Source organism: Sciurus carolinensis, chromosome 16 (genome assembly GCF_902686445.1).
Source record: "Sciurus carolinensis chromosome 16, mSciCar1.2, whole genome shotgun sequence".
NCBI lineage: Eukaryota > Metazoa > Chordata > Mammalia > Rodentia > Sciuridae > Sciurus > Sciurus carolinensis.
In genome coordinates this window covers 27,584,846-27,603,134 of record NC_062228.1, presented here as the reverse complement: position 1 = coordinate 27,603,134, position 18,289 = coordinate 27,584,846, and the positions used below count along the sequence as shown (strand labels likewise).

The 18,289-nt window shown below is 52.0% G+C and overlaps 1 protein-coding gene across 2 annotated transcripts in view; it reads left to right on the top strand.

The window, feature by feature from the left end:
* Positions 1 to 18,289, top strand: part of Gnao1 (G protein subunit alpha o1) — a 160,207-nt gene that overhangs the window by 64,069 nt on the left and 77,849 nt on the right. The window lies entirely within an intron of this gene.

Here is an 18,289-nt window from a genome sequence, read left to right as displayed (position 1 = left end):
AAAGTCTGTTTTGTCTGCCCTGAATTGCTCTCGGGCTCCCACTTGTCTCTGGGGCAGCTATACTTCACCAGGCATGTGCACTGACTCTCTGGCTGTCTTCTGCTGGGACCTTGAGGCTGTGGAAAATGTGCTTTGTTCCTATTGACACCTGTGGTTGGTTCTGGAGGCCTGAGTGGCAGCTGCCTGCAGCAGCAGGGGATAGAGCTGCCCACTGGCCTGGGCTTGTGGCACTACAGCAGGTGAGCCCTCAGCCTGCTCCTGGGTCATCTGGAGGAATCCTTTCTCACTTGCCTGTGGCTCTTTAACCTTCCAGGGTGGGGACTGCATCTCACTGGTTCAGCTACTAATTGCCCTCTGGGTTCCAGGATGACTTGGACCATCAGGCAAAGCCAGTGTCTACCTTCCCTCTCTTTATCCTCAAACTGTCTCCTTCAACACACACTAGGAGTCCATAGTTCTCCTGATCCAGCTCATCCTGGTATCTCTGGGGTTATTTTGGTTAGTTGGTTGGTTGGTTGGTTGGTTGGTTTTGTCCTGAGCATAGAACTCAGAGCCTGGGACATGCTGGCAAATGCTCTACCACTGAGCAACACCCCAACCCCATCTATGGCTTTTGGTCCTTGCTCCAAAGCTTTCCAGAGCTGATCTTCAACTAAAAGGGAAAGATTTCCGTATTAGTTTTCAGCCTTATTTCCCACTCGTACATCCATCTGCCCAAAGGCCTCAGCAGTTCTGACTCAGGATGGGCAAGTGGAGTAGAGATGGTGGTCTCTTCTTTCAGGTCTCCATCTTCTCAGAATCCCTGTCATCTTACTAATGGAAGCACCAAGGCTGAAGGACTCTGTTTCTTTTTCACTCTGACTCTCTGGGTAGGTTGTCTCTGGGCTGGTGCAGGGTCACTAACCCCTGCCTTGGTGCACAGCTCCCAGCACACACTCTTTTTCTACTTGGATCAGATTAGACAATGCTAGATTCCAGAATCATATGCTTAAGGGTTCCTCGAATTATGGCCTGGGCCCTGCTGACCCCCAAGATGATTTCCAGTGGTATAAGGACACATTGAATCCCATGGAGGGAATTTTTTTTTTAATTCTCTTTCAGTTCTGATTATGACAGAAAACCTTGAGTTAAGAGTTACTATCAGTATCTGACACCTCTTTTAACTTATTAAACTCCCTTTTAAGAAGAGAACACGTGCCTGGCTCAATCTTTGTAGAAAATAATATTTGCTGTGGTGTGGCTGATGTTCGTAGGTGGGGGAGAAGCAGTGAATCCGCACGGGACCTATTATCCTGCAGTGCCCTGGGCATATCTGAGCAAAGATGTTGAGCCATCCACGGCCCGACCCTGGGGTGCTCCAGTGTTTAGAGACTGGACTCCTTCCTCACTGCCGACCAGTCCAGTAGGTACCTGTCCCTTGTTGACCAAGTGCCTCTGCACTGGCTACCTCAAGAGGTTTGCTTCCCATCGCCTCTGGGCCACTTCTCAGCAGCCAAGGCCACATGATTGTCATTAGTGCTCTACATGTCTGGCCAGGCAGCACTTAAGTGCAGACATGGGCTGAGGCCCACCTCCAGCTGGGCCGTCTTCTAATTGGCCTGGTACCATCTCAGGTCCTGGGGGCGTATGCTGTCCTCCAGTGAGGCTGTACAGCAGGATGGAGGCAAGCCAGGCCTTCACAAGTTTAAACGTGGCTCACGCTAATATTCCAGAGTCTTTGGATCTGTCAGTTCCCAACTACTGCACATATTTATTAGGAGAAAAGAAATCAATCTGTCGTTAGTTTATACTTTTCCTTCCTACCAACATGTGAAAACACTTCCTCTACCAGGAACAAGTGGCCAGTGCCATTCACTGGCTCTGTGAGGGGATCACAATGCCAACAGGGCCAGCAGGCTGAGGGCTTGGTCTGGAAAGCCCTGGCATGTCCCACAGCAAGCAGCCAAACCCAGGCCCACCAGAGAAAGCAGGCTGGTGTGTGCAGTTTTTCAGGAGAAGTCAGAAATCATTATCTTTTTGTGAAAATTCTTCTGATTTGTAAATGTTTGCTTAAAAAGAAAAAGACTCAGAACCACTGCAGACCAAATGAAGCCCATCATCTGACCCACCTCTCCTGGGCTGCAGGTAGCCAGTTTACTCTGCTCTGTGACAGTGAGCCCATTTGTAGTTCCCCCTGTTACTATAACACAACCACCACCAGGGCCTCCACCTCAGCCTCAGCACCCCGCTCTGCTGCTCACTGGCTCTGAGATGTCGGCCAAGAAGTTGGTTAGCCTCCCTGAGACTGTTTCCTTATCTGTGGTGTGGGGATAACTATGCTACTTATTCCTTAGTTCTGCTCTAAGGAGTAAATGAAAAAATACACATAAATGCTTAGCACACAGTTGGCGTTTAATTAGTAGGAACTGTTGTTATCATTCAGTAACGTGGGGAAGTGCTTGGGAGACCTAACGGGAGTGTGGGTGTTTGCCACTGTTAAGTGTTGTGGCACCTTGACCAGAGTGGAAGGCCCCTGGCTGTGTTCCCACAGCAGCATGGGGAGCAGGGCGGGACCACCTGTGACCTCACTCTGCCTTCTCACTTTCACTTCATTCCTGAACATGAGGATGGAGGTAGTATTCCTGAAATCCTGCGACTTGCCCTTTAGGAAGAGCTGGTGTGGAGTCCCCTGTAGTGTCCCCTTGGGTTAGTCCCCATGGGCCCATGGGTGGGCCTCGCTGCTGTCCACACAGTGGCCCCAATGGACCCTGATGCAGCCTCTGGCAGCCCTTCCCTGTCACTGAGTCTCCCAGGATCAAGGGGTGCCCAGCAGACAGCTTCCTTCACTGCCTTTGCAAGAGATAAGGCACTAGGGTCTTCCATGGCTGGCAGGTGAGCACAAGGCAAGGAGAAAGATTAGGGTGATGTTAGGCAGCGAAGCCCCGTGCAGCTCTGGCCTCAAGATGCTTCTCATCTGGCTGTGGGCATCTTGGTCCTCTCCTTCGTTCTTGGTGGGAAAACACCATCAGGCACATGCCTGGCTTCAGATGGTCCACCATCTGAGCCCCAGAGTTGGGTGACAGGCTTGAAACAATAGATCCCGCACTGGGAAGCAGAGTATTTGCTTATGCGTTCTTGCAGGACCCTCTGAGGAGCCCCAAGGCCTGGTTATGATCCGTGGAGTCAGCGTGTCCAAGCTGGAGTAGGCGGAGTGCAGAGCTGGTGCAGGAGCCCTGTCAGCCCTGTCACAGCATGAACTCCACGACCTTGTCAGAGAGCATGAGTTGCACCTGTCAGAGGCAAAAGCATGCCTCACGCTTGGGAGGAATGGGGTAAATGTTTATGGAACTGAATTTCATTCTTGCCTCGTCAATGCTGGAAAATAGTGTCTATTCTCTACCTCATCCCTCCATCCTTCCTGCTCCCTAACCAGCCTATACCATTCTACCCTGGTGTCCATGTGTGTTGGAGCTTGAAGCTCAGTGGATGCCACGGTGTCTTTGGACAGCTGTCTCAGCAGAGTTTGTCATGGTGATAATAAGAAACATGGATACGATGGCAATAGGGCAGGGACCTCCCTGGTCAGTCTTCAGTGGTTCATTCGCTGTCCCCTCCTTCCTCAGCCATGTGTCTGGCTCTGCTGCTGTGGGGCAGGCAGTGCTATGAGTGTCCACAGGAGGGCCAGGGCGGGGGCTTGGGTGATGAGAATTGAACTGTGAAGCTGGAAAGGTGTTCAAAGACAGGGAAGAGTGTACAAGTAAAGGACAGATATGGCAATAGAAGTGTACTGACGTTGGGACCTTTGTTAATGTGGTATTCTTTAAATGCCTCTCCCCCTCTTTTCTGGTTGTTCAGAAGTCTAGTCCCTCCCCAGCCCAGTCTCATTCCTCTGATGTACTTGAGGTCATCCCTGTTCTTTGGAAGTCGTAGCTGCAGACTGTCCCTGGCATGGGTAGGAGCAGGGGCCCTTGAGAAGCCCCACTGTTCCTGGCTTCTGCCACTTAGTGTCCTCAGCTTTACAACAGAGCAGCACTAGCTCTTGCATGGCTTCTGCCTTAGAGGGCTGCAGGAGGATCACGTGTGTGGAGGTCCGGGAAGCCCTCGGCACAGGGCCTGCACCTGCTGCTGTCAAAGCGCTGGCCTTTCCTGCGATTCTGCAGGAACCGCCTCGGCACTCCCGCACAGCCAAGTGGTGTGGATAGCGAGGGCTGGGATGGTAGGCCAGCCCCTGGGCCTGCCCCTCAGCAGAGGCTGTGCGCCCACGAGGGAGGGGCCCCCCAGCCTTCCTGTTGACCTCACAGAGCGACAGCAGCCCTGACGTGCTGACCCTAACCATGGTAAAAATGGGCCAGGAGAGCCCTCTGCAGGGCCCACCGCACCCTCGTCTGCCGAGTGTGTGCCGTTGGCCTTGAGAGCCTGCACACACGCCCCGCCTGAACTTCCCTCGAGAGGGAAATCGATGTGGAAGCCCACAAAGTGATTTTTGAGGACTCTATCATTTTGGGCATGACCACACTGTCGTGGTTATTAATGAGGAGCTTCCATCTGCTCAAGAAAGTCTTGGGTGGGAAACCCGGAGGCCACGGCGGTGCTATTTAAATCCACCGCACAGAATGGTATCCTTTCTGGGCCACATCCACCACCAGGGAAGCAAGACGGGCAGGGCTGGGTTTTGCTCTCTCTGTTTCTGTTTTTCTTGGTTTAGCAAGATAAACCCTCACCTGGAACTTTCCCTGACTTTCTTTCAAAAGCCCAACAATGGGTGACACAGAAGGAACCAGAGGAATGTGGCTCATATCTGTACAGTTGGAGGCTCAGGGATCTGGCCGTGTGCAGACATGACCTTCTTTGTCCGGCAAGAGTTGGTGTGGCATGGACCACTGCCGTTCCTCTGGGGAGACTGGGTCACTCTGCAGGGGAACAGGCACCTTGCCTGCCCTGTCCGACTTTTCCACGGGCGTTTCCCCAGGGGGAGTGACAAAGCCTGATGTCCTGAGGAGACTCGTTGGGTGCTCCGTGCCTTCTGCCTTGAGCTCTCCTCCCCGGGAGCTAAGAAGGGCCCCTCTTGTCGGGGAGCAAGTGCACATAGACTCTCTGTCCTCCAAAGCAGTGCTCAGGTCACCCGAGCAGTGGCAGCCCCTGCGTGTGCCAGGCAGCCCGAACCAGGGAACGGGATTCTTGTCATGCTCCTTTGTCTCTGCCGGTCATTGTGGTGTTGTGAGGTCCTTCCCTGCCCAATCACAGGTAAGAAGGAGAAAAATAAGTCCTCATGTTAGAAGAAGGAAGGAGAAAACCAAGAGCCTATGAAAAGCATCTTCTAAGCTGCCTGGTCTGTAACCTGGGAGAGAACGAGGGGTGAAGTTCCTGGTGTCTCTGGGGTTGGAGGTGGCGCAGGAGCAGGCAGGGCTCTGGGAGCTGCCGCCTCTGAGGTCCCTGTAGGAGGAAGTTACCCCAGCTGCTCAGCCACTGCAAGGCAAAGCTGGAGCAGGTGCTGTGCAGTGTCACAGCCCTCGGTGCCCTCAGAAGCCATGCAGTAACCACGCTAGGTCAGCAAGCCTCCCTGGCTAGTCGAGTGCCTGCAGCCAAGGAACTCCCAAGTGCTGTGCAGCTTGACTTGCTGCTGTCAAGACTCCTGGTTACGAAGAACAGAAACCTGCCCCAGAGTGGCTTGAACGTGTCGACCTCTGTAACCACGAGCCCTTGGCATATGCTCGCTCTAGGCAGGGCTGGAGCCAGGTATGTCCTTCATTGCTGACCAGATGTGGGCCGGGGGCTCACCCCTGGAACTTAGGCTAAGAGTGGAAGGGTCCTCAGAGTTCAAGGAATGATGTTTCCCTAAAGGAAGGTTGGATTCTATCCCTGAAGGAGGGGAACAAGCTGGCCAAGCAGGAGTAGGTGTCCACTCCAGCCCTCACTTGCCACCACAACGCGCATCCTCACTCACGGGCATGTTCTGCAGTGCGTCACCAACACACCCCACAGGGAGTAGCGAGGGAGCGGGAGGAACCCAGATGGACGCCCTCCCACAGGCTGTCAGAGCCCCGCCTGGCCTGCTTGGTGACAGAGCCCTCTGGATGTGTCAGAAAGGAAGACGTTTTGGACGACTTGGGTCTGTACAGCCTCGTCTGTGAGCTCTCTGCCAAAGACTGCAGGCTGCAGTGGTCTTTTCTCTCTTACCCGTGACTCAAGAGAACACATCGGGGTAGTGAGCAGGCAACACAAATAATGAGCCAGCATTCCATAGACAGGACAACAGGAAGATTTTTCCCCCAAAGACTAAACAAAATGGGCAAAGCTCTGTAGCCTCAGTTGTGTGAGCTCCACACACAAACACAATAAAGAAGCTGCGTCCACTGCCCCAATATACAATATTGTTCATATATTAAACATCATGTCCTAATAAAAATACTTCATTTTATTAGGTCAGCAGAAGAAGAAAGGGCAATCCAGCAGCTGCCCTCATCCAGCAGATGGAAACCAGAAATGTTACTTAGATCTAGGCAGTAAAATTGACATTGAACCAATTTGCCTCACTCACAGGCTTTTACTGTGTTTAATGAAAGTTCACGTCTTTATGAAAAGCATTGTAAATGAGGCTCAGGATCCATCAAGCTCTCTGTCCTGTCTTCACAGCATAACCAGTGAACATTCTGGGTCTCCCCAGAAGTGGGCCTGGAGGGGGCAGCCTCACAGCTGTCCGTCCTGACCCTGAGAAACCTCATGCAAGCCAAGATGTTAGGGTTAAAGGGTGCAGGGCCAGAGATGCTGGGCCCTTAGGGGGAGGCTGCTGGGCACCCGAGGGGATGGCAGTGGCATGCAGGATGCCAGGTGGAGGGGGCGAGGAGAGATGCTACCCGTCCTGGTTGCAACTGGAAGGCTCCCAGCTTCACAGGAAGGAGTGAGTCATGCGTGGACTGGAGCTGAAGGTGTCCTCCGCTGGTTCAGCATTCATCCAGCTGTGTTCACCATTCACTGTGGGTCAGGAAGGCCGTCAGTAAGCAGGACAGACAAGGTCCTGCCCTCGGGAAAGACAGAGAGATGGAGACAGAGATAGAGCCACCTCAGGGGGAAATCTGGAGGCATACAGACAGGGAATAGGCAGGGGTCCAAGAGGTAACTTTGAGCAGAGCTCTTCTATCTTTTATCCTCCCAGAACCCCTTTGGTGGTTTGCCCCTGTGAGTCTCCTGTTTCGTGAGCTGTTACATCCCCAAAAGGCTGCGTTTGGCAATGACATGGGAGATTGTCAACCTAGCCACCCAGAAGCCAGCCCTGACCTGTCTGAGAGACTGGCCAGTACACAGAGGAAATGAGTCCAGAGTCCCAGTGACTGGTCAGTAGGCAGAGCCAACACTAGACCTCAGGTGTCCTGATTGACAAAATTGGGGTGTAAGCTACCATAGTAAATGGCAGTGTTTCTTAAAATGCAGGCCTGGGCAGGGCCTGGGGGTCGAATGTGAGGTTGGGTGAGGTGCGTGGAGGCCCGAGGTGTCCCGCTAGGGAGCAGCAGAGCTCAGGCAACACAGAGGTGCTCAGGCAACACAGAGGTGCAGCTCTGGACGGAGGCCGGCCGCTCTGGCCTTGGAAGGGCCACTTCTGCCCACAGCACCTGGTGGCAGTGTTAGGCAATGGTCGGTCTGCATAGGAGCCAGGGTCTTCTGCAACCCAGCCCAAGGCTAGGGCCCCAGGGTGCAGAGCTGCCACACCCAAGAAGGAAAGCAGCAGAGCTATGAAGGCAGAACTCTGAGTGCCCACGCCGGGATGGGGCCACAGCCAGCCCACCCCGTGCACCCCAACACCGGGAGCCCGCAAGGGGCAGGGTCCACGTACTGATCACAGCACATTCCAGTTTTGTCCCTGGCTCTGTCTGGTGACAATTGGCAGCTGACATCTTTGCTTCTGGCCAGAATTACCCCTTATTAAAAATGACATCTTTATAATAGATTTCTGCAAGTCACTGACAACAGGACGTACCCCTTATTTTGTACCAGTCATTTCCCTGGGGGACTGATTTGCCTGTTGCTATTATTTTAGAACTCTTTACAGTATATGCTTATATATTCTGATATTAGAATATCAAGTCTTAAATTTACCATTGATTGCTAAGGGATCTTATTTGCTTTTTAAATAATATTTCTCATACTCTACAACCTCTCACCATAATTAAACAGTGAGGTTTAAATTGGGTCATTTTTTTTAATTGTTTTTGTTGTAGTTGTTGTTTTTGTTTTTGTCTTTTCTTTTTTGGAACTGGGGGGTCAAACCCGGGCTTCACACATGCAAGGTGAGCTTTACCACCAAGCTGCACCCCAGCTCCAGGTCTTCTTTTCCAGGAGCCAGGGACACCTGCTTGTGCTCACAGGCTTCACCCTGAGGCCCGGGGCCCCCCAGTGGCATCTCTTTCCATCTAGGCATTGGCTGCTTTTGTTCCCCTAGGGAAGCAGACTCACCGTGGGTGGCTTCCCAGAGTCTGGATCTGTGCAGGGAGATGGTGCCCCTAGGAATAGCCCGATGTCCAGTGAAAGGGCTCTGGTCAAGTGACTGGTGGCCCATTCAGAGGGTGGGGCGTCAAGCCGCCAGCAAAGTCTCCAGGGCGCCATGGGGAGGACTTCTTCCCAAAGTCTTCTCTGGCCAGGCTGGACTGACTGGTGTCGCTGCTCTGTGCTCCCCCAGCTCCGTGCTGGACCGTGGCTCCTGAAGGCAGGCGCTCTGTACTCTGCCTAGCGTAAAGACACATAGGACAATTAAAACGAACACTGAGCTCAGTGTAAAAAATATATGTATGTGATGTCTCCATTTCAGGAAGAACTGTGCGCATGCGGATTCCCAGGCAGAAAGACAAAGGTCCACCGCCATGTGGATGGCAGTTCCCCCAGACAGTGGGAGGACGGCTGGTGTCTTTCCTCTTTGCTTATGAATGTAGGTTGGAATCCGTAAGTGTTCTAAGAACAGACCTTTTAGTAGGGACTCGAGAAGTCAGGGAAAGCAGAGGGAAAGTTGCCACTTCAAAGTGGTTCCCAATTAGCTGGGTGGAGTGGCACACACCTGTAAACCCAGCTACCCAGGAGGCTGATGCAGGAGGATCACAAGTTTGAGGTCAGCCTGGGCAACTTAGCAAGCTCCAGTCTCAAAAAAGCCAAAAAGGCTTCAAATGTAGCTAAGTGGTAAAGCACCCCTGGGTTTAATTCCCAGTACCACAATTAATTAATTTTAATTATAAGTAAAAAACTGATCCATGGTTAGAGCAGAACCACTAGTGGGAGTCAGGATGGTTTGGAAGGTACACAGGTGAATTTTTTTTTTAATAGGTGAACATTTTGTTTTAATAATGTAGTTCAGACAAAATAACGACTGCACTAGCCATATGTGATTGGGCCCCTGCTGACCTCTCTGACCTCATCCCTCCTGTCTTATACTTACTTCATTCCAGCCCCATAGGCTTGTCATCATTCCTCAATGATGGGTGCCCCAGGACTTTTGCACTTGCGATCTTCGCTGCCTGAAATATTCTTTCTCACATATACGCAAAGTCCACTTTTTGTCATTCAGGCCTCAACATGTTACCTCCTGACTTCTAACTCTACCCTTTCCTATTTTGTGTTTACTGCCCTGTAATGTCTATTTGTTTGTTTACTTCTTTATTTTCCATGTTCTCCTGTGAAGGGAAGGGCTGCATCTGTCCCGTTCCCCATGGTTTCTTGGGTACTGTATGAGCTGCCCCAGGTACATAGTAGTTCTCTTGGGTAAGAGGGGGAGGAAGCCATAGCGGGGTCTTGACAGAGGCAGTAATCTTGGACTGTCCCTGGCTCTACCATTTGAGGAATCAGCCTTTATTCCTGAGAAGAACAAAATTCTCACCTCCCATCAGAAGCCCCCAGGTCTCAGTGCCTCTGCTCTCCTAGGATTCTAGAAAATCAAAAATTAAGGTCCACGCATAATTGCTTTGCTAAAAGTGCATCTTTCCCCTGCCCTGCCATAGTCTCAGCCTTTCAAAGCTTGGATATCCTCTGGCTCCCAGGAGTCCATTCAGTTGGCTCCAAGCACAGCTGCACCTGTTGGGAGGGGCCTGGGGGTGGAGGAAACAAGGCTAGTGGTCCAGCCCTGCTTTGGCCCTGATTTATCTGTAGCTTTTAAATAATACTAGCAGCAGCGTTGATTGGGTCCAACTGTGTGCCAGACCCTCCTCACACATTTTTTAATGCTCCCAAGGGTGACAGAGTCATTGTACCCATTTTACGGAGGAGAGACCTGCACCTGGGAAGATTGGTAACTTGCCCATAGACCACACTCTTAGTGAGCAAGAGGGTCAGGTGTGTCCAGTTGTTCACAGGTGCTCAGTCGATATGGATGGAGCGGATGGATGGATGAATGGATGAATGGACAGACAAGTGAGAGCTCACCCAGTGGGAGTTGCCAGCTGGGCAGCTCATTCCCCCCGCTGACCCCCTTACCCTGCCCACACCTTGCGCCCTGTGGAGCACTGCAGACCTTTCTGCCTAGTCCCCATCTTGGTGGCCTCTGAATCAGAGAGCCAGGCCTCCCTGCAGGTCACACCCCACTGACCAGAATGCTTCCTTCAAATGAAAGGAAACACAAGAACATTGGCAGTGGGGGCTCCAGCAGGGAGAGAAGCAGGGAGAGGGGCTTAGGCAGAGCCACTGCCCTGGCAGGTGCCTCCCTGCTGCTGCCCCTGCCTCCACGTGCTCTGCTACTTCCTGCCTCGCCCTTAGCCTGGCTGGTGTTCATGGTATTTTCCGCATTGAGTTAGCTTGTTGTTTACACCTCCTTGAGAGCCAGCAGAAACCCCCTCGGGATAGCATGCAACCCCTGCCAGGGCCAGAGCAGCCCTCCCAACTGGGCTGCCACCTGCCAGCTTGCACACCACCTTGGTTCACCTAGTGCCCTGCCAGGGCTGGAAGGCACACGTGCCCGTCCCAGCTGCAGCAGCCCACTCCCTGCCAGCCGGAGCCTGCTCCGCTGTCTAACTTCCTGAGAGCTGGGCTGCCCTGCAGATGAGCTTGCAGGTTGTGTTCCTGTTACCCCAGGATGACTTACATAATCCCTGGAGAAATGACTTGTTCATATCTGTGCCCCCACTAGAATGCAAGTGTCACGGGGTGGGGACTGTCCGTTCACACTCGTATCCCAGGTCTTGATTCAGTGCCTGGCACTTAGGAGTCCAGATGATAGATGAACAGTGACCTAGCGGGTGAACGAGTGCTTACAGACACCTCCCGACACCCCCTGGTTATTGGCAGTGGGAACTTTGAAGACAGAAGGAGAGTCCTGCTTTCATAGTCGACCCGACGCTCTTCCCGCCTTGCATCACCCATCATGCCCTCTACACCAGGGAGCACCAAGGGACATAAGAGGCCTGCAGCACAGTGGAAAGGCCTCCCTACCTTGGCACAAGCTGACCATGTCCCTGTATATAAGTCTCATAACTCACAACTTCCCACCTGGCAAGTGACTCTGTGTGAGCTCTAAGCAGGAACATTTCTCTGGCCTGGGTAGGGGACATCATGGTAGGGTCACCATCTTTGCTGACAGACAGCTCCAGACAGGGTTGATTGGGCAGTATATCAGGTCACCAAGAACCTCCTGCAGCCCTTTTTTCTGCCTGCCTCAGGTGGTGACATTTAGCATCATGGTCAAAAGATGGCTGCAGAGGCTCCAGCATTTTCTTCCTTATTCAGCCACATATAAAGACAGGAGCCAGGAAGTGACCAGTGCAGAAACAGCCTTTTGGTGGAGACAGGGTGGGGCAGATAGGAAAATTGTTCCCCAGAGGTGCTTCCAACTCTGGCACCTGACTTGCAGTCTTACTGGCTTGAACTAGACTACAAAGCCACATGCTTAGCTGCAAGGGAGGCAGGAAAAGGAATTCTCCATGGAAATTGGCCTTGGTAGAAGCCAGTTTGTGTCATTGACCTTCACATCTCAGCACTAGTTTTATCTCACTACCTAGATGGAGGATCCCTGGCAGTCAGGGGCCAGCCTCATGGGCTTTGCAGTCCATAGACCTTAGACCAGGTGGACCCAGAGCATGCCCAGAAGTCAACTGATGACTGACTTCTCCCTTCCCACTCCGGTTCTCTGTCCTGGTCAGAATAGTCCCCATGTTAAACACGCAGTGTCTCGACTCCCATGGAAAATGATTTGCTGCTCTTCCAGACAGCAAGTACACAATTCTAGAAATGAAACACACCAAACATAAAGAGGAAGTAGCAAAGCACTGGGTGCCAGCGCTCCTAAGGGATGACGGGTGGATTCTGCTGCCCAACCCCTGGTCCTTGTCCTTCTCCCTCCCGCTCCCTCCACACAGCCTGCACCCCTGGTCCCCAACACAACGACAGGTAGTTTTTTAACTATGACTGCACGGGACACCTGCTGTACTGTGCCCGGGGTTTTCCTTGCACACTCCTGTCTAGGGCCAGTGTTTTGGGAGGTTCTGTGGAGCCCCTGACTGCTGGTTCATGAGGCCAGGGGAGGGCACAACTCAGGGCCACAACCCACAGCTGATCAGGTTTCCCTTATGACAAGAAGCCATTGGTCTCAGGAGCAAATTACAGAGCCCTGACCCCAACCCCAACAGCCATCGTGGGAATCTCCATCCATGTTCAGAAACACACCTATACATGCAGTAAGTTCAGGACCTGCGACTTCTCAGTCCACGACCACAACCCAAGATGTCATCTGGTAAACAAGCAGAGTCTGGGCTCTGCTCCGTCCAGAGGATGCCCCCCTCCCTCGTCGCCCTTTCCCTGCTGGAGTGAGCTAACCCTTCCTCCTCCCCTGGCAGGAGCAGGCCCACCCCAGGACCCACTCCCATCTTCTTCCTCCATGGGACAGACACAGGACACCCGACTGGCTGCACTTTCTCCCCCGCCCCGCCGGCCAAACAGCGCTAACAGCAAGAGCTGCCGCCAGCGAGCGCCCACTGCGGGCAGGCCCGCGCGGCCTTCATTCTCCTGGTCCTCACCACAGCCCGGTGAGCATGGCCGCTATTCCCTAGCTTATCTCCAGGAGAGGGAAACAAGCCCCCAACCATGCAGCTAGAAGCCCCTGCCCCTGTTCTGGACCCTTAAAGGGATCGTGCAGGGGAGTGGGGAGGGACGTTGATCCAGCCTGGAGATGGAAGTCATGTGTCCCAGCAGTTTAGGGCCTGAGTGCTCGTGAAACTTCAGCACATGAGGGAAGAACTGTGTGCTTTGGTGCCTTTGTCCCAACCTCAGAGGGGTCTGTGATTCAGAGAAGGAGAATGGCTGCTGAGCCAGATGATTGTCCAGGGTCCCTTCCAGCTCCCAGCCTGTGGTTCTGTGACCATATAAGGCCATTGTGCCTGGGGAGTCTTCCTGCAGCCAAGTGCTGTCTGCAGAGAGCAGAAGCCCAAGTCTGGGCCTCCTGCAGGGTGCCCAAGGCACCAAAGAGAGGGGTGGAGTGTGGCGAGGGCACTGTCCCTCCACCCTGCCTCCTCCCAGAAGGCTCAGCCGGCTCCTGCGGTCGTGGCTGCCCCCCTCCCCCCACTTACACTTGAGATCTCCTCTGGGCTGCGTTGCCGGGTTTCCAGAGTCCAGGTGGCAGCTTCTGTCCAAGGTGGAGCTCAGAGCTGCAGTCAGTGCTCGCTGGTCAGCCCTCCTGCTCCCCGTGGTTCTGGCTTGGTGGCCTGGAACACCCTTCCAAGTCTCTGAGCTGTGGGTAGGCCACAGTGCAAAACTAGCACGGCCTTGCCCTGAGGCCCTGACCCTGCAGGCGTAAGAAATGTGCACACAGCTCACCTCACACAGGCACACGCCTGTCTGCCTCCTGTAGTGCACACCTTGGAGGGGCAGGCCTTGTGCATCTGTGTACACCTGACTTATGCCATTATGTCCCACCTGCCCCCAAGCATGCTGCAGAGCCCAGCCTTGTGGTAACATGGGAAGGGGGAGTGTAGGGTGGCAGTCTGGTGGTAAAGACAGAAAAAATTTAAAAGTGTACTGAGAGATAATCTCTTGTTATCAAGTTTTAAACATTTTAATTGTGACTATTGAGTGACAGAAACGCAAATCACATTAGCTTATATAAAAATAAGAGGAAATTATATTGGCTCATATCTCTCAAAAGTGTAGAGATAGGCTTGGCTTCAGGAATGGTTGGATCCAGGGGCTCAAACAGTGTCTCTGGGACTTGATTGTTGTTCCACTCAACATTTCCACCTGTGTGAGGCCACTGTAGCTAAGGTGTCTCACAGAGATGCTTTCTAAATCCAGGCCTCTCTCACCTCCAGCGTCAGACCGGGCCATCCCGTGAGACTGAACTGCTTTGAGGTGCATTTCCAGCCCCACCCAGAAACCATCTTTTCTTGCCCCCACCCTCCAAAATGTTGGGCAGACAGTGCAGGGGCTGGGGATGCTTGTGCTGGTTGTGCAATCATGGAGGCTCTGGAATGTGGATAAGAGGGGACCAGGGTGGAAGAAGCTGCCTCTCAGCCTCTGCCTGCCAGTCATAAGCTCAGACGCTGTCCTGCCACTGACCAGCTGTGAACCTCAGCGAAGAGACCTGATCTTGAGCCTCGGCTTCCTCATTTGTAAGGGGGCAACAGTGAGTTTTATGCCCCAGGATTGTTTTGAACATGAGATGAAGTGTACCACGTGAAGCTCTTAGCACAGAGAGTGAGCCCTCAGACGCTGACTGCAGGTGTTAGTCTGCCTGCTTAAACCACAAATGAAGGAAATTCCATTCGGGAGATTTTGTCTTTGGAATGAGAACACTATTACTAGTCTCGGCCATGTGTCACATACTTAACTAGCTGTTTCTCACAACATGCCCTGCAGACGAGGAAATCAAGGCTGGAGAGGTCAGATCATTCGCTGGGACACAACTCATCACTGGTAGAGCTGGGTTGGCTCAGGCCTGTCTGTGGCCTAAGCTGTACCACTGCTCTGCTCTGCCTCTCTGGAAAGACATGGGGAGACAGAAAATAAGGGGGCCATATTCGATATTGTTAAGGATATCTACCTGGAATCAGTGCTGGGGGATGCAGACAGGAGATGTGACCTGTGGGAGGCATACCCCGGAAGGCCTCGTGTCTTCCTCTGAGTGGCGGGATTATCAACAGTAGGGTGTTGAGTGAGTACTTGTTACTTTGTAGTTGGGCGTGAGGGAGGACATGAAATTACCCTGAAGCAGCAAGCCCACTTGTAAACTAATATAAGCCAGTTTGAACAAATTATAAGACTCATAATCATGATTTGAGCATGAGTTTGAGTTTTTCCCAGCTTGCATCCTTTCTGCAGACCACAAATGAAGCACCAGGCCGACACCTGTGCCTCGTCCGGTGCGTGGTTTAAGTGTGGTAGAAAGGACCACGTACTTGGACACCTGGGCTCTGTTCCTGACTCTGACACTAACCTGCTGAGAGAGATTGGGCCTGTTACTTACTCTCTCAACCTCAGTTTCCTCTTCAGTCAAATAAGCATAAGAAAAACCTACCCTTCCTGCCTCACTAGGCAAAGGTCAAGATTTACGAAACTAAGTGAGAAAAAACAATGGGCCCAACCCCAGGTGAAGGAAATTCTGTTGGCAGCAAGGGGCCTGGAGAGCATTCCCAGGATGTGGGCAAGGCCAGCCGGTCCCGCAGCTCTGGAAGCGTGTCCCTCGCCTCTGGGCAGATCCCCCTGCGCTGCTCAGGTCGGCCTGGCCCCAGACTCTTCAGGGAGTCTGAGCCACTTGCCTTTCCTTCACCGTTTTCCTTGTTGATCTGGAGTCCCTGACGTGCACTGAGGTGCCGTGCTCTACCTTCGGGTCACATGCCACCTTCCATGTGTGAGTCTCTCCACAGTGTCCATCCCTCCTGTCCTTTGCACTGTTGTTAGGTAAGTGTTACGTATGTTGTGAACGTAATTAATACACGCCCAGCCCCTTTCCTCTCTGCCTGGTGGGATATTTTCTGTTGCTGTCTTCAAGTTCACTGGCCTTCTGTGTGTCTAATCTATCTTCTCTTAGTTCCATCCAGTGAAATTTTTATCTCGGCTATTATATTTTCATTTCTCTCTGTATCTTCTAGTTCTTTCTCTCCTAATTACACTCATGATTTCCTTTAAGAAAATTTCCTTGAAAATATTTTTAAATACATGTTTTTATATTTTGGCCAATTCCCTCACCTGTCACTTCTGAGTGTTCCTATTGACTAATTCTTCTCATTATGGGTCGGTCACACTTTCCTGCTTCTTTGTATATCCAGGAATTTTTTATTGGATGGTAATGTTATGACTGCCCTAGAGTTGAATGTCTGGATTTTGTCATCCTCTTTCACAGAGAATCGGCCCTGTTCTATCAGGCAGTTAAGTTACTTGTGATTTTTTTCAAGGCCTGTTTTCTAGCGCTGTCAGGACAGGCCTCAGGGAGACTTCAGGGCTCATTTAGCCCTCTTACTATGGCAGGAGCCTTCTGGGGTCTCTGCAGAACACCCAAGCATTCCCCAAGACTGTCCACTCTGGCCAGCCAGAACCCATGGTCTCCCCGGCGCCAAGTGTCCAGCTGCGTGTGAGCTCCCAGAAACTCGTCCTTCCCCTGGCCCTGCTTCCCACCCAGCTGCAGCCCCTCACCTACCAGCCAGACACGTGCAAGGCCCACACGGCTGCCCGGGGCTCTTCCCCTCTGCTCTTTCCTCTCCAACCCCAGCTGCCCCTGCCTCCCGAGCTCTGGGCCTGGTCTCCGGGGCCCAGCCAGCTGCTGTTGCTGCGCTGTGCTCTGCTTCTCCTTCCCGCACTGTGTCCGGTAAATGCCTGCAGGTGATCACGGACTCTTATCCTCCACTGGGTCCCTTCTCTCCATACTGTACTGCTTAGTCTCCAGATCCCTAAAAACACTCGTTTTGTGTGTTTTGTACAGTTTTCCACTTGTGTACGGAGGAACCTAGCAACTCCCTGGAGGTCTTTCTGGGTAGTGCACCAGTGGGCTGGGTGGGTCTTGTACTCTCAGGAGACTGTTATAAAAATCAGCTTAGAGCTCATCAAAGTCAAAAGAAAGGTGTTAGGTCATTCTGACCTGCTTCTTGGAGAAGCTCAGGATGAAAACCCACAACCCAGCACCCAGTCTGATTTTATAACAGGAATCATGAGTGTCTTATCAACTCACAACTGGAAGCATAAAAAGTGGGATACAAAGGAATATTATTCAGTAATAAGAAATGAACTACTTAAACACTGTAACATGGATGAATCTTGAGAACTGTGTTATGAATAGAAGGACCACTCACTAATGACCATATAAATACATGATTTAATTTATGTTGACTGTCTGGAATTAGACTAATTTATAGAAACATTATAGATTAGCATTTGCTGAGGATTGGGTGGGAGTTGGGGAGTGCCCACTAAGGGTTACTTTGGGAGCAGATAAAAGTGTTTCAAAATTAGACTGCAGTGATGCCCAACTCGTGAATAAACTAAAACAGTGCATCGTATACTTCAAATCGGTGGGTCGTGTGTATGTGAGTGGTATCTCCATAGAGCTGTTTAAACAAGGATTGTTAGTAATGTATTTCTGCACCAAAGGTAATGGAGACACAGAGAGGGGTGGCGGGGGGTGCTCAGCTGTTAGGTTGGCATGTACACACGTCAGCACAGCACTCAGCCTCGGTCCACAGAGTGTGGCCACAGAAGAGTCCACGCAGCTCACTGAGGGACACGTGTCGGCTGCTAACCTTAACAATCCATTTGCTCTTTCTCCGTTGCTTCAGTTGGAAGAGGATTCGTGCTGGTCTGGCATGATTTCCTCTCTAGATTTCTCCCTGTCCAGATCCTTGTCAGCAGCAAGCATGCACTGAGTGGCCACCAGGGAACGTCACCTGCCTGAGAACTGTGGTGTCCCCTTGGTGGGCTCCGTGTCTCTCACTGTCACAGAATGAGGTTGACCGGGCAGTGAAAGCCACGTCCAGGGTGGAGGAGCAGGGAGGGCCTCCTGTGGACGTCCCATGGGTTATTCCTTGACGTTGGTGGGCTGTCCGCCCTTCGTCAATCAGCCATAAAGAATAATAAAATTATGGCATTTGCAGGCAAATGGATGAAATTGGAGAATATCATGCTAAGTGAGATAAGCCAATCTCAAAAAACCAAAGAATGAATGATCTCGCTGATAAACAGATGATGATACATAATGGGGGGTGAGAGGGAGGCAAGAATGGAGGAAGGAGGGACTGTATAGAGGGAAAAGAAGGGTGGGAGGGGTGGGGGGAAGGGAAAAATAACAGAATGAATCAAACATCATTACCCTATGTAAACGGATGGTCACACAAATGGTATGCCTTTACTCCATGTACAAACAGAG